Source organism: Taudactylus pleione, unplaced genomic scaffold (assembly GCF_031769625.1).
Source record: "Taudactylus pleione unplaced genomic scaffold, aTauple2 ptg000066l, whole genome shotgun sequence".
Classification (NCBI taxonomy): Eukaryota; Metazoa; Chordata; class Amphibia; order Anura; family Myobatrachidae; genus Taudactylus; species Taudactylus pleione.
Window position 1 is genome coordinate 12068580 of NW_028284468.1, and position 17097 is coordinate 12085676.

Below are 17097 nucleotides of genomic sequence, written 5' to 3' on the forward strand. Positions count from 1 at the left end.
CAGAGGCCCCAACATCTGCCTCTGGACAGGCCAGCCAGAGGACATCCCGGACCCGGTCTGGCGCCCACCCTACCCCAGCCAAACGTGGAAAAAAAAACGATGACAGCACTGGCTACTTTTCCTACACTCCTTCTGTGCTTGCCCCCATATTCCTTTTGGGCCAAAACTTCCCTCTCATTTCTTGTGAATTGTTTTTAATGTGTTTGTTTAAGTTGGCCAACACTGGTAATATGTTTTACAGATTTATTTACGTTATTATTGCCTAACTCTGCCCAAAAAGTGTATTTGCAAAATGCACCCCAAAACTTGAAAAAATTGTCTCAGAAAATAAAAATTTGACAAATGTTCTCCATTGTATTGTGACATTATTTAAAAAATGGCTTAGAGTTAATCCTGGCCCACAAGCCAAAAACGTCCTCCAAAAAAAAATAAAAAATGTGTTTTTAAAAAAAGGGTTCTTTAAGGAACACTGTAAACTTAAAAAAAGGATGCAAATTCTCCTTTCCTAAGCAAAATGGTAAAATACACACAAACATGATGACATTATTGTTACAATAGCACAAAACCAAATTCCAAAAAAAAACCATTCAAACAAATGTACGCTAATTGATTGTGTAATCTTGAAATTAGCAGCTGAGATTTTCACCTGCGTACGGTTTTGTGCTAACCCAAAAAACTCTTTTCTAAACACATTATAAGCTGGTTTGCAATTCAAAGTTGATTGTTTTTCTGACAAGCCGTGATAAATCGATGAAACATCGAGGAGGCCCGGACCAGAGGACAAGGCCATCGCCATTGTGGTCGGGTAATCCACACCCCAAACTGTGTGAGCAAGTTGAACGGAAAGAGGATCAGCCAGTGACGTATGACTTGGTACGAACACATTTGCCGTACGCATCTGAAACTTTATGTACGCCCCAAAAACGCCTCGCCACGCCTGCATTTTTCCATCTCCACCCCCGTCAACGCCCAAACACGGCCTGTTCTGTCAATCACATTTCACATGTCACTTCCTGTTCGCTATTTGACGAACGAGAGAAAAAAGGCTCTCAATCTGCCGTACGCACATGTGCAGTTTACACCGGCGCATGCGTGGTTTAACAACATCGGAACGCAACGAGCGTACTGATGCTAACGAACGGCTCTGAATGAGGGCCCAAGTCCTGACATTTTTACATTGAAGTAGGGATTTTCCCCAACTTTTCTCCTGCTCAGAAGGTGGTGACGTCTCAGTCACAAAACTGCACGTGTAAATTCACACCAGTGAAAACCGTGGCTAATATGATAGTGCGTTATGTACAAATCCGCATGATAACTCGATTTTTGCATTAAAAAAGCTTATCGTGCCTAATTGAATTCCCCCCTGAAACTTAGTACAGTGATGCAATTTTGCAACATAAAAAATCACATAAAGAAATACAGCATATCAAATATGTCTGTGTTAATTGTAGAGATGAGCTGGTTCGGTTTCCAGAGATCCGAACCACCCGAATTTAGCAGATCCGAGTCGGATCCATGCCGGCTCGGATGTTCCCGCCTTACTCGGATCTCTCAAATCGAGATAAAACCATAGAGACGAAATCTTGCGGTTTACGAGCTTTCGTATGATCAATGTAGTATATAAGGGACCACGCAACGGATGCCATTTCACTCCGGCTGTGGAGACTGAACAGGGAGGGTGGGTAGTGTAGGGCTGTCAGAGGTGCTGGTGCTGTCTGCTGTGTCCTGGGCTGGTGACTGCTGATCCATTCTGGGCTGGTGCTGTGACAGCTGTCACTGTGCTATCTGCTGTGTCCATCTGGGCTGTTGCTGATCCATCTGGGCTGTCTGTGCTGTCTGCGGTGTCCTGGGCTGGTGTTTTTCATGTCTGCTGTATCCATCTGGGCTGGTGCAGAACTAGAGATACATCTGGGCTGGTGCTGTGTCCATCTGGATTCAAGTTCTGGACTCGAAAAAAAAAAATATATATATATATATATTATATATATATATTATATATGTATATATATATATTCGAAAAAAAAATCAGTGTCTTTAACATTTTTCTGTGTATGTGCGTGCGTGTTAGGCTTAACCACAGTACCGCACAAGATCCAGCTAGCAACGCAAGTTGCAACCTAGTGCTGCCCAATTACAGTCGTGATCAATCTGTGCTCTGGGCCCAAGTTCTGTACCCGAAACCCCCCCCCCAAAAAAAAGTGTCTCTTGTCTATTTATTTTCTGTGTGTGTATGCGTGTTAGGCTTAGCCACACAAGATACAGCAACGCAACCTAGTGCTGCCCAACTCCAGTCGTCACCAATCTGTGCTCTGGGCCCAAGTTCTGGACCCCCCCAAAAAATAGTGTCTTTTGTATATTTTTTTCTGTGTGTGCACAACTGAACGTGTGCGAATTTTGTAACCGCACCTTCGCTACATTATTGGCACTTGTGATGCTGCTTCAAGGCCACAGAAAATATGGAGGGCTGCCACATGACAGGAGAGCAAGGCCAAGAACCACATGTTGTAGCTGCCACCAGCAGTCATCATGATAATGCAAGGCCGTCAACTTCCTTGTCCTCTATGAAGGCCCATACCTTCAATCCTCAAGGTATCCCAACCATCATCTTTGCACAGTCCTCAACTCTATTAATAATTATATCAATCAGTTTTGAGCCAGCAAGCTGGATGAAACCTTTAGGCCCTTTAACTAGATGGAAACAAATCAATATTGTGAGCTGTGAGGTAACCAAAATTGACTGGAAACGAGTGCAAATAAATGTTATTGAGGTTATTAATACTGTAGGAACAAAAAAAGGCACATTGTATGTGATTTTAGCAGTTTGTTTGATTTTTTAAGAAAAAAATCCAGATCCAAAACCAAAACATGCAAACAAAACACGGAGGTGAGGTTTTGGAAAAACCAATCCAGATCTTAAACCAGGGGAGATCCAGATCCAAAACCAGAACCAAAACCAAAACACGGGGGTCGGCGCACATCTCTAGTTAACTGGTGCCAAAAAAAAGTAAACTCAAACTTAAATTATAGGCACCTTCATATGGAAATTAACCTCTTAGGGGGGCAGAAGTACACAGAGGGGCATAACTTAAAGCAAGTGTCAATAGTTCTCAAATCACTCTATGGAAGAATTGAACTTTATATCTTTATGCTATATATGATATATATATAACCTTAGGAATTCTAAATAACTGGAGAATGAAAGCATTTCATTCAGTACTAATGGGTAAATGGAATGGGATTGAAATGCCGGTGGCTGTTTAGTCAGTTCAAATCCTGACAGCGGATGCCCGACAGGATCAAGATCCCGACAGAGGCAGGTAAGTACCCTAACCTCCCCTGTCCCCCCCTAACCCTAACCCTCCCTTAGTGGTGTCAAACCCTAACCTCCCCCTAGTGCTTAACCCTAACCTAGCCCCGGGGGTGCCTAACCCTAACCCCCCTTACCACTCCCTAAACCTAACCCTCCCAAGGGGGTGCCTAACCCTACCCTTTCCCTAGGGGTGCCTAACCCTAATCTCCCCCCAAAACCTATCCCTAACCCCGCTAGACTCCCTAATCTTAACCCTCCCCACCGCAGCTAACGCTAAGGGCACCCCGGACTTACCTTCATTCGGGATGTCATCCTCGGCGTTCCGGCATCGGGATTATGATAGGCATCGGTATTTCAATGCCTATCATTAATCCCTAGCTGGCATTTCGCTGTCGGGATTGTGACTACATACCAGGTAAAATTTTGGAGTGCATTGAACTCTCACTGTAGCAGTAGTCATCCCTTGTCTCCCCCACATAGACTGGGTGGGATCCAATCTATCATCTTGTAAAGCAGTGTAGAAAGCACAGGTTTGTAATCACAAAAATGCCTTGCCACTTGCTGTTCACAGTTTTTTCCCTCCAGGGCCAATTTCATGCTTGACCTGTGGAGTGCTATATGCTTCTTGAATAATCTGGTGATTTTTCCGATATATAAATGTCCACAAGGGTATCTGATTCATATAATATTTTTGGCCAGAACGTGGATGTGGCAAAGAGTTTCCTGTCTCCAGGTAACTGCACGTACAATGAATGCATTTATAATTCCCAGCTTTACATTTCATAAAAAAAATGAGGCAGGGTTGGTTTGTGATTTCAAATATTATTGTGTACTATAATGTCCTTGATGTTTTGTTCTCTCCTATATGAAGGCATAAGTGTTGTAGCTGTTAATGCTAGGAGTTTTTCATCTGTGTTAATGACCGCCCAAGGTTCTTTCACAGGATTAGTAATGTTATTGCTTACAGTGGTATAATCCTGTGTCCATTTGACTTTATTGGTGTTATTTGTTTCAATTGTAGGCTTGAGCTTGTTGACTCGTGGGAGTGTCAAGACTTTGTCTTTTGCTGATTTAAGCATTTTTAGAATGATATCCCTGTCTCATAAATTTAATGGACATGACATCAATTTGGACAAATGCATCCATTCGATTGCTGCAAATCCTGTTGATATGCAGAAACTGTGTGTATGGGAGCCATGGAGTCCTTGTTTGAGTGCTGGAGGGTGATAACTCCCTACTTGTAGAAATGTGTTCCGATTTGTAGACTTGTGGTAAATTGATGTCTGTATTTCATTACTGTGAATGAAAATAGCAACATCTACATAGTAGACCAATGTCTCCCTACATTAAAATGTAAATTTGATTGACATGTCCTGCAGATTTATCTGACACATGATCCTTGTAAATTTCTTTTCATCTCCTAACCATAATAAAAAAATATCATCAATGTATCTACAATACATGATGATACATTGAGCTACTACATGATCAATGTAAAATAATAAGTCCTTTTCCACCTCAAATATAAAAGAATTGGCAAAACTTGGTGCTACAGATGAACCCATAGCACAACCTAACTTTTGTAGGATAAATTGACCATCAAACATGTCTAAATCTGAGGTGCAGGTGCATGGCTGTGTCTGATGATGATGTTGTTGCTGCTCTACCAGGTTACTGTGGCTGATAGTTTGATGCACAAGGTGGGAAACATGTATATAATGTATGTTTTTAATTGTTTATTGTTGTACTGAAGAAATAGTATTTCAAACTCTGAAATGTTGACTGCAAAACAGGGGCATATTTTCCTATTGGTCTGGATGGCCCTTGCCAGGGGCGCCAACTGAGGGGAAGGGAGGGTGCTGTTTCAACCCGACATCACTAGTACATGATCTCCTGTCTCCTCTTAGCAGTATCCTGCAGTCAGCTGTAGCAAAGATCCCTGGTCTTCTTCTGTCTCCTCTGCTCTTACCAGTGTTCTCCATTGAATGTTACTATGTATTAGCCTTCTTATATGTCCCTTTATATCAGAAACATTTAAAATTAGGGAGAGTCAATTTTTTTATTTTTATCCCTACGATATCTCTTCCCCCACAATACCCAACACATACCAATCACCACTCACTAATTCCAATATGCAACTGTGCAGGAAAAGAGTGCAAGCACCACATCAATCACAAGGCTCTATTCGCAAGGTAATTTACATATAGCCAAATTATCTTGCCCACAATGCATTTTGTTTGTTATTGATGCCCTCTTTTCCTGTGTTGTTGACATATAGAAATTAATAAACAGTGCTTTGCATGTAGTAAGTGTGATAACTGAAAAAAAAAAAAAATATATATATATATTATAAAAAATATATATATTGTCTCCCTATTTCTACAGGCATGTAAATTGAACTACCCCCAGTGTAAGTGTAATAAACTTTTATTTTCCTCAGTTTGGGGGACTGGCTATGATCATTATGGGTTATGGTTAACTCCATGTTGGGAATAAGACATGATCCATATGGACTGTCTTCATTCTTATGTGGGAAAATATAAAAGATCTATCATCCCAGTAAATTAAAGGTGGAGTGTAGGTATCAGTTGATAAAAAGCGTAATGCAGTATAGAAAGCCCAATTTGAATATATATAAATTATGTTACCCATAATGCATTTTGTTTTTGATTCAATGTTTTTAAGCCTTTCCTGTGTTTTTTTGCATAAATAAATTTATATATAGAGGTTTGCAATGGAGTAAATTCTATAAAAGATATATATATATATATATATATATATTACAAAGAGAAATAAAAATTATACTCTCCCTATTTCTTCACATGTGTGAATTAAACTACCCCCAGTGTATGTTTTTTTTTAGTAGAAGCAGTCATTGGAGGGGGGCGCCAGTCCCTTAGTTTGCCAGGGGTGCTCGGACCCCTAGATACACCCCTGCTGAAAAACTTGCCTTGGAAAATATATATACATATTGATCAGTGTAGCAGAAATTCCCTCAAATGTGTTGCACCAGTAGGTTACTTTGATTTCACCTTTCTGTCCTGTTCATCTCAAATCAGTTTGATGGGATATAAGTATGGAGTTTGTGCTGGTCATTCCATGATTTGATGCCTACCATCTTGTTCCATTCCTCAAAGGTATTTCTGACATTGCCTGAAGGTATGTTTAGGTCATTATATTGCTGTAGGAAGAACCCTTGACCAACTAGGTGTAGACCAGAATGTATGGCATAGTGCTGTAAAATGCTATGGTAGCCCTTTTGGTTCAGAGTACCTGTCACTCTGTGCAAGATGCCAAAATGGGGTCCAGCAAAAGAGACCCTAGACCATAATGCTTCCTCATCCTTGTTTGACAGTTGGTGTCACAGGGGTTTATTTACTAAGCAGTGGCTTTTATTAGCCACCAATTCCAAGCATTTTTAAGCCTGAATTTTGAAAGGGCACTGTTTTTAATAGCAAAACATTGAGAATCGCCTTTTTACATTTATGACTTAAACAACATGGGAAGCTGCAGTTTTTAGAAACTGCTGCTTAGTAAATAAATCCACACAATGAAGAACCATCATTTTGAGTGGTAACATGTGTATGCATGTATGTATGTATGTATGCCTGGTGGACAGAAGCTAATTAGAAGTCTTGATTGACAGACCACCTGTGAGAGACTGATAAAGGGTGTATCAGCCTCTGTGTCAGTCTCACTGCCTGCAGACACTATGATTACTGAATGTAAGTGCTTGTAAGTTTTGGGATTTTGCTTCTATGGGGGAACACACCAAAAGAGGTATACAATACAGTAGGTACCAATGCCAAAGGTATAGCTGAGTATACCAAGTGAGGGATTTTGGTTGCATACTACTAGGAACATGGATACGTTGACAATGTTTGTACAGTGCGTAATGTTCAATAAGGTACACTGAAGTGTTGGTACTAGTTAAGTAGTGAGTAACATGCAATAAGGTACATGGATGTGTTGGCCTGTTTGTAAAGTGCGTAGCATGCAATAATGTATACAGAAGAGTTGGCACTGTTTAAACAGTGTGTAGCATGCAATTGGGTATACCGAGGTGTTGGCACTGTTTGGACAGTTTGCAATGTGTAATGAGATATACGTATGTAATGGCACAGTGAGAGCAGTGCGTAACGTGCAATGAGAGGCACACTTGTGCTGACACTGAAGGAACAGCCCTTAGTGTACAATGAGAGACATGGATGTGTTGACACTGTGGGAACAGCTCGCAGTGTGCAATGATATACACAGGGTATATTGCAATAACCCTGGAGCTCAAAACAGACTGCAAGTATATCAAAGTAGACACAACCACAAAGATGATAAGATGATATGACATAGCTCCAGGCTTTATGCTATTTATTTCCAGTAACTCCTTCCAGTGCTAATCAGCGTCTGGTTCTCCAGTGATTACTTCAGCTCCTGTCTGTGTGCTGAAACTCCAGTTAAACAACTTCAGCACTAATCGGTGTCTGACTTCTCCAGTGATTTCTTCAGTACTTGTCTGTGTGCTAAACTCCAGTTAAGACTTCAGCACTAATCAGCATCTGGTTCTCCAGTGATTACTTCAGCACCTGTCTGTGTGCTGAAACTCCAGTTAAAAACTTCAGCACTAAACAGCATCTGTGTACTGACTCCTAGTGCCATTCTCCTGTGTCTATCCTGCATCTGGATCACAAGCATGTGTACTCAGTACAGCATCTGTGTACTGACTTCTAGTGACATTTTCCTGTGTCTATCCTGCATCTGGATCACCAGTGTGTGTACTCAGTACAACATCTGTGTACTGACTCCTAGAGCCATTCTCCTTTGTTAATCCTGTGTCTAGATCACCAGCATGTGTACTCAGTACATCATCCATGTACTGATTCCTAGTTCCATTCTCCTGTGTCAATCCTGCGTCTGGATCACCAGCATGTGTACTCAATACAGGATCTGTGTAATGACTCTTAGTGCCATTCTCCTGTATTAAGCATGCATCTGGATCACCAGAGTGTGTACTCAGTACAGCAACTGTGTACTGACTCCTAGTGACAATCTCCTGTATCAGTCCTGTGTCTGGATTTCCAGAGATACCCCCTAGTACAGCCCAGGATGGAATTCCCAGTGTTCTCTCATTACAAGTTTCCTTTAGTACAGACCAGTGCACCCACAGAATTATTTGCATTCATTATTCTGTGTACTCATCTCTGCTCCAAATCGTCATTCCCAGGTATCTGACCAGAAGGCCACGACCTGCTCACTTGGTGCAGTGAAACCCAAATCCCAATAGGAGGGGTCACTGGTGAAGACCACCAAGTGGGTTAGACTCCATGCCTCTGGTTAGGTCTAGCCAACACCTGGGTTTGACCATTAAAGAGGACATTATTACTGTCACCCTACCAGTTTTTTCCTAGCCACCCTAACCCCATGGCTCCCAATCCTCTAACTGAGGAATTCCTTGTGCCGGATTGTGACAGTTTGAACAGCCAAAAATCATGCAAGCAACCGGGTGGGTGTGCAAGAAGCAGCAGAGCAACTCATGGGACAACATTTGCAAGAAGTTTCATTCAATCAAAATTCATTCATACTGTTCTTGCTACTTTGACTCCAGTTCCGTCTCAAGTTCCGCCAGTAAACCCTCTTGTGTCTATTTCTCCAGAGCTTCATTCTCGAGTATCATCAACTTCTACCAAATAAATTCTTCCTGAGTGTAAAAACCAACCTTTCAGTAGTCCTCTGACCTCCCAGCTACTGGACATCTGTAACCTTGTACAGCTAACTGTTCCCTACCAACTTTTAGAGCAACTTAAAAGTCTTCTCCCTGAATTTTTTCAAATATATTCCAAGTTTTCTGGTGCTGCCCCTGATTTAACCCAAACTTCTCTCATGCAAAATAAAGTGAGACATCATAGTTACCCATGCCCTAAGCTTACTAAGGCTGAATGCAAGCGACGCCGGGATGTCCATCTCTGTTTATATTGTGGGAAGGCTGACCACTTTATTATGGACTGTCTCCTTCGCCAAATGAGAGGTTATAATAAGAGCAAGGCTACTGTACCAACGTCAATGTTCTCAGTTCCTGTACCCAACCACCTGCAGCTTCAGTTTCCTTTACTCTGGACAAGGGGGTAACGTCTACCATACAAAATAAAGTTCAAGTTCATGATTGAGGACCTGTTACAAGATGCTTCTACTCTTGATTAGGGAATTTAGGGAGAATATTCGAACCTTCTAAAGTCAGAGAGACTCCACATTCTGTTTGTTCCTGTTTTAAATCTGAATGACGTGGGTTCTACTCTCAGCCAGGGTTCTCCTCATCCTAGTGGGACACTTCAGTCTGCAGCCCGGGAGAGGGCATTTGATTTAGAAACCTCAGATGAGGCATCTGGGCCATTTCCTTCAGAAGAAAACTCTATCTTTTTAGCTTCAAGAAACATGTCTGACTCCTTAGTGCCAGTTAGCATACTCTGTGCCAAAATTTATAGAGGAAATCTTAATATCATGAAGGCAGTCGTGAACTCTGTTCAGCAACTTCTTGAGTGTGCCACCATTCTAACTACTAGCAAGGATCAATTTTCGTGAAGGGTCATCTGTACCTTCAAAATGTAATGTCTTCCAATATGAGTTTCATACCCCAGGAGGGGGTTTCAAGTTTCATGCCCCAGGAGGGGGTTTCAAGTTTCATGCCCCAGGAGCGGTCTTCTAGTGTTGTGCCCCAGGAGGGGGTTTCAAGTTTTGCACCCCAGGAGGGGGTCTTCAGGTGTTATACCCCAAGAGGGGTCTTCAGGTGTTATATACACAAGGAGGGGTCTTCAGGTGTTATATACACCAGGAGGGGTCTTCAGGTGTTATACCCCAGGAGGGGTCTTCAGGTGCTATACCTCAGGAGGGGTCTTCAGGTGTTATACTCCAGGAGGTGGTTTCAAGTTTCACATCCCTGGAGTAGGTTTCAAGTTTCACACCCCAGGAGGGGGTTTCAAGTTTCATACCCCAGAAAGGGGTTTGCAGTGTTATGTCTCTGAAGGGGAAAGATTCTAAATTAAAGACCAAGAAGCCTTTGTCTAGTCCATCACCTTCTCTTAAAAACGTGACCTCGCTATTAAAGGTCAGTCCTGCAATTAAAGCTCTTAATACTAAACAAATTCCCCAGGGAGCAGATAATTGAATGGAGGGCTTAACATTCATGATCACAGGGGTTTTGGAATCTATAAAAAAAGATGATGCCAAGTGGTTAATAGAGAGCTGTGTAGGCAAGAGTTCTGTAAATATTAGCTGTAAAACCAAGTACCTTAACATGGGCAGTGAAGGTGTAGAATCCAAACGAGAGAGAGCAAAGCATTTTGGGACCAAGGTTATTGATGTGGATGGCCTGTTTAAATTAACTAACTCCTTCATTAGTAAGAAATCATCTTCTGAGCATATCATCTCAGGAAACAACGGTTTGTGTGACACTAATTCTACCCTGTCATTGGATTCTACCCATTCCAGTACTGTCCAAAGTTCACCTTCTCTAGTTTCAACAATTTCTAGTGCTTCCAGTTCCAATTCAGATCCACTCCACGGTTCAAGGGCCTTTTCAACTACTGCCATCTCCAATCCTGTTAGTTCTCTTTCGGTTTCATCTGTTTTTTCATGTAAGGAAGATCAATTAACTCCAGTTGTGTCATATTCTCATCCATCTAGAATCTCAAGGTAGTTTAATTCCTGTCCCTGAGGAGGATTCTATTTCTCAGCACTCTTTATGACACTCTTGCGTCCATTGTCTTCGATGGAGATTTGACCCGATATACTGCATTACTTACACACTATGATGCCCTCATGAAAGCTGATCTGTCATGTGGTATAAATTCCACCAACCTGGTTAAGTTTCTTATTTTGAATTTCAGAGGAAAGGCTTTAGAGTGGGCTAATCCACTGAAAGATCCAATTCTTCAAGATGTGATGGCTTTCAGTACAGCTCTGATTAAAGAATACTACTACGTGTCCTCCTTCAAATACCTTTTCTGACACAGTTTCTAGTTTTACCTTACCACCCTCAGCCATTACACTCAGGTACACTGCTTTATTTCCTCCTCATAACTATATGAAGCAGGATCAATCAGTCCAGAAGGGAAAAAAGACTCAAACAACTATTAGAAACCAACAACCTGATACCATCATAAATGGTTATGCCTCTCTTGTTCATCTCTGAAATACTCTGGGTTTTCAAGTCAGATTAACTCACCCATTCTTCCTTTGGATAAGGACTGTGAGTCTGAATTCGATCCTGTACATGACAATACTCCTTTTCCTGGTGATCATTTGTTATTTGACCCAATTCTTCCTAGTCATGTGTTCCAGCAAGAATTACCCATGAGAACTATGAGTATAAGGAAGATAGATTCTTCTTACAATACTAGATATCAAATAAAAATTGGTAAAATCTACAGTTCCATGTACCAAGCCTTTATGCATTTTGCTTCTAGAAGAAGGTCCTCATACTGGTGTTATTATGGATTTTGTAGGTGAGGACAGTTCCATTTGTAGTGAGGGTGATTGGTCCACCTGTTCCGAGGACAAAGGTTGTTTTCTTGGGTTTGAAAGTTGGGAAGACATCTGAAATGGTTGATCAAAATGTAAGAAGTTTCTAAAGTTTTTTGATGCCTTAAATTTTGAGTTCCTAAGTTTTGTCTGTAAAAAATTTTTTATACACTTCATAGGTGTCTGGAGTCCACCCTGAAGGGTAGGGTACTGTTAGGATGTGGCCAGGGATCGGCCACTACTCAATGCTGCACTGGCATCCTTGAGCTTAGGTGTTCAATTGCTGGGGGTGGAGGTGAGTGGTGGGCTGAGTATTCTCCCCGGGGTCTGCTAGGGTTTCCTTGCAGGTGTCCTGGTTCCCGCAGTGGCAGTCATGGAAGCAGCCATGTTAGTCTGTATCACCTGGCTAGTCTCTTGTAATGGTAGTCCTGTGGTCACTCAGCTGAGCTTCTAATTTAATGACCTACTACCTAAGGGTATTTAGTCTGACTCCAGGAACAGGAAGCTGATGTTCAACTTTGCTTTTCCAGTGACTGTGACTTTGTTACATCGCTCCAGGCTTTATGCTATTTATTTCCAGTGACTCCTTCCAGTGCTAATCAGCGTCTGGTTCTCCATTAATTACTTCAGCACCTGTCTGTGTGCTGAAACTTCAGTTAAAATCTTCAACACTAAACAGCATCTGTGTACTGACTCCTAGTGCCATTCTCCTGTGTCTATCCTGTGCCTGGATCACCAGAATGTGTACTCAGTACAGCATCTGTGTACTGACTCCTAGGGCCATTCTTTTGTGTCAATCCTGTGTCTGGATCACCAGAATGTGTACTCAGTACAGCATCTGTGTACTGACTCCTAGTGCCATTCTCCTGTGCTAGTCCTGTGTCTGGATATCCAGAGATACCCCCTAGTGCAGCCCAGGCTGAGATTCCCAGTGTTCTCTCACAAGTTTTCTTTAATACAGATAAGTGCACAAACCCACAGTATTCTTTGCATTCATTATTTTGTGTACTGATCTCCGCTCCATATCGTCATTCCCTAGTACCTGACCAGAGGGCCGGGACCTGCTCACTTGGTGCGGCGAAACCCGAATCCCAATAGGAGAGGTCACTGGTGAAGACCACCAAGTGGTTAGGTCTAGCCAGCACCTGGGTTTGAAAATTAAAGAGGACATTGTTACTGTCTCCATACCAGTTGTTTCCTAGACACCCTAACCCTCCCCGGCTCCCAATCCTCCAACTGAAGAATTCCTTATGCCGGATTGTGACACTGTACAAAGTCCACATCAGACTCTCTGTTCCACCTTTGGCCCTCTATTAACTATTTCTCACTCATGCCTCCTAGTATTCTACTACCCTGCTTCCCACTTCCTTCCCTGCTTAACCAGACTCTACCCCAACCTCCAATCTCTCAAGTGCTCTATAAGGATAATCTCTCTTCATGATCTACCTGTGTCCCATTAGCTCCTACTCTCTACTTTCACCTTGAATCTACACTGTAATCGCCCATGGTCATGCTATATCTAGCAGATGTCCCATGTCTACTTTGTCTACCCCAAATGTATTTCTGATAGTTTCATGTTTAATTTATACTTGTGAATTTTGTTCATGTATTTTTGCTACTTAGAATTTAACTTTCAAAAAGAATGTCTTTTATGGGGCTGTGTTTTAAGGAACAGACTACCACTGCTGTAACAGGTGGCTGCTCCCACCTGTATGTAATAATACAAAAGGTTAGGAGAATTCAGCTCTGAACAGAATGTACAATAAAAGCAGCTCAGTACATTTTTTATTGTTTGTTTTCAAGGTGCATACTGTTCAACACTGTAATTCATATAACATTTAGCATTATTTTAGTACTTGCATGATTTAAATTTGTATTTTGTGATTTGCATGCTGACTGATCGGTGCTGCAGAATTTGCGGTGCCTAAACAATGATGATGGACTAAATGGAAAACTAAGGGCCTGATTCAGACCCACTCGCAAGCGCATTGTGCTCGCAAGCGGGTCGATGGTGGCCCAGTGCGCATGCGCAGTATGCGCAATGCGCATGCGCGAGCCCCGTAGCGAGTGAGACCTTCACTCGCTCCGGAGCTCGCAGCAAAACAGGGCGGCTGTGGATGTTGATCGACAGCTCGCCCCATTTTGTAGGCGGGTAGGGGGGGTGGCTGAACAAACGAAGGCAGACCCGAAGGAATGCCTGCCGTTTGTGGGCGTCCCTACTGACATCACTCGTGATGTCAGTAGTGGACTTCCGGCTCTATTAGAGCTGGAAGTCCACTCGGCATTGCGAGTGCTGAGAACCTACCCTAGGGTCTCCTCACAATGCTGATGGTCGCGGCAATCAAGACCATCTCCTGCCCGCTCGCTCTAGCTGTGGGTGGGCACCAACAGCTTAGCGAGCGGACAGTAAAAAAAATAAATAAATAAATACTCCCCGCCCTGTTTCAGAGCATGTGCTCTCAAATAGCGAGTGGCTCTGAATCAGGCCCTAAGTCTTAAGATCTGGGTGTAGTTTACCATAGAGTCAATGGTGGCACACTGTGCACCTTCCCAAAACTTCCATCATGACTATTACGTCACATTTCTAGGGTTCACTTGAACAAAAAAAATATTTATAATTCAAGTTTATACTCAAAACAAATGCACATGTAACAAATATTTTGTAAAGCAGTAGAATGTCTTATGATAGAGAATATTAGACTGACTTAAAAATAAATATTTACATAAATAATACTGTATATACATGATTAATTAGGGTTTTTATGATGGAGTTACTGGGTCCAGGAGATACTGGAATGCAGGACCACTGAAAGTCATGTGGCTCAGGGCCTGATTCAGACCCGCTCGCTAGGGTGCCGTGCGATTGCGTTATATATTTAGATGCCCACCAGCCTGACACAAGATACCCACTTTCCCTTAGTAACATACATCATCTCTAGGAAGTGTATTAAACAATTGGTAACATCAGACCCATATGCACCACTTGTGGCTGACCATACCCTACAGCAAGCACTGCGAGTGCTGCTGTGTGTAATTCAGCCATGTGACGTGTACGTTGAAGATGCATCTTAATTATGCACGACCCTGAAATGGCATGCAGATGCACAGACATGCCTGCATTCGCACCACCACACCACCAAACCCCCGTTACCATTGACCACCCCGTCACCCCCCACGAATGGCACGTCCTGTCACTCATGCTTGCGGTGCGTCTGTGTACAGGCTGCGAATGCTTCCTGATCACATGGACTAGTTTGCGCATGCACACTGCATCTTGTACGCATGCGCAGATTGCAAACATCGGCAGGCTACGTGCGAACACAGCCTTGCGAATGGTTCTGAATCAGACCATCAGTGTTAGGACCAATGACTGCTGATTGATTCCTGACCTTGTGGTCATAATGCAGCATGCCCAAGGCAAAAGTGCTAAATTGCTTCTGCATATACAAAGTCAGAGCCCTGTAAAATAGCGAGGGTGCATAATATAAATGATTGCAGGATTGCGGTGTGGTGATATCACTATTTAACTCTCTTTCAATATTTTAGGATATGAATTTTCCCTTACTGCTGTTCTTTGAGAGAGTGATGCTGCCTGGGCTCTCTTCCAGATTAGTCTGCAACACAGCCCAAGTCCACTGCAGGACAATCTGTATGAGACAGTGGCTGACGGAGTAATTTATCTCTCCATCCAGCTTGCAAGATTTCTTCCCTCTGCACCAAGTCTAGCTCTAAACAGCAGTTTATTCTTTCCGTCCCTGCTGTACAGTATATCATGTAGAACTATGCAAATGTAGGACGCTATAAAACTGTGCACAGTGGGTGGTACATCTACCCACAGTGGAGGTAATATACAATTATATTATTGATAAGGTACCATAAAGGTCTGCAGTGCTGTACAATGAGGGCTAGAATTGGAACAAACAGCAGGATTACACAATAGAAAAGATTTTATAATGGACATGCTGGAATTAAACGAACATGCGACACACCTGTAGTTGCAGCATAAGTGCATAAGATGCAATATGAGGTGACATGGAAACTAAGCAGAAGGTAATGGACAAGGGTGCCCAGGTTGACAGGATGGGGATAGGCAAGTAAATAAGAGGATGAGAGCCTTGCCCGCGAGAGTTTACAATCAAAAAATAAGGGGCTGACACAAGGGAGGGTGACAAGGAGCGGGGATGGGGATGTAGGCATGAGGAGGGGGATTGTGGAAGATATGTGAGGGGATGGACTGGCTTTGATGAAAAGGTGAGTTTTCAAGGAGCTTTTGAAGTATTGAGGACTGGTGGATAGAATGACTGGGCCTGGGTGTGAGTTCCATAGGTGTGTAGCAGTGCAGGAGTAGTATTAGGAGGCTGGAGTTAATCAATTGTGAGGTGAAATGGTGGTGCTGGTAAAGCAAAGACAGTATATGGAGATGAGGTTGGAAATGTACAGAGGAGAGGACTTTATTGGTGGGTGTGAGGACTTTGAAATTGATTATATAGGGGAAATGGAGCCAGCAATGATAGTAGGCAGAAGCGGAGTGGTCAAGCAGTACCATTGAGAATACATTGACATGGGGATAGACAGACGAGAGGGAGTATAGAGACGAGGAGGTTACAGTAGTTGAGGCGAGGAGTCAGGGCCGTAACTAGGGTAGTGCGGCCGGTGCCATCACACAGGGCACTGCAGGATAAGGGGCACTGTTTGGGCCTGTCAAATTTCTGTTTATTATCATTTTTACTAGTAGCTTCCTCTTATTTCATCCCCAGCATCTCCTGGCCTCCACTATCTTTTCCCTGGCCCTTGCCCATGAGGCTATTCCCCTTATTTGGGTGCATTATGTCCCTTTGAACAATGAGGGGGGCGCCAAAGCTCTTTCTGGCACAGGGCACCTAAAAGTCTAATTACAGTTCTGTGAGGAGTAATGAAAGAGGGGATGAGAGTTTTGGTTACATCAAGTGTGAGGAAGGATCTGATCTGGGCAATATTGCTGAGGTGGTGTCACGGACTGAAGAACTTGGAGTTGTGTACGCGAACTGGGGTGTTGTACAGAGACACCTGGATCAGAATATGGTTTGAAACTGGACAGTTTAATATAATTTCTGCTCATATAGTTGAAAGAAAAGAAGATTGTAGTGTAAGATGAAATACTAGAGTCCTCTGAGCAGAGATAACGCAACTAGAAGATGATGAATAAGATTGTAGGGGAAAGTCTCTAATTAGTCGTTGAACTTGGAAAAGGAACTATAGACTTGGAGCTTGAATGAACATGAATTTGATCTCCAGACTGG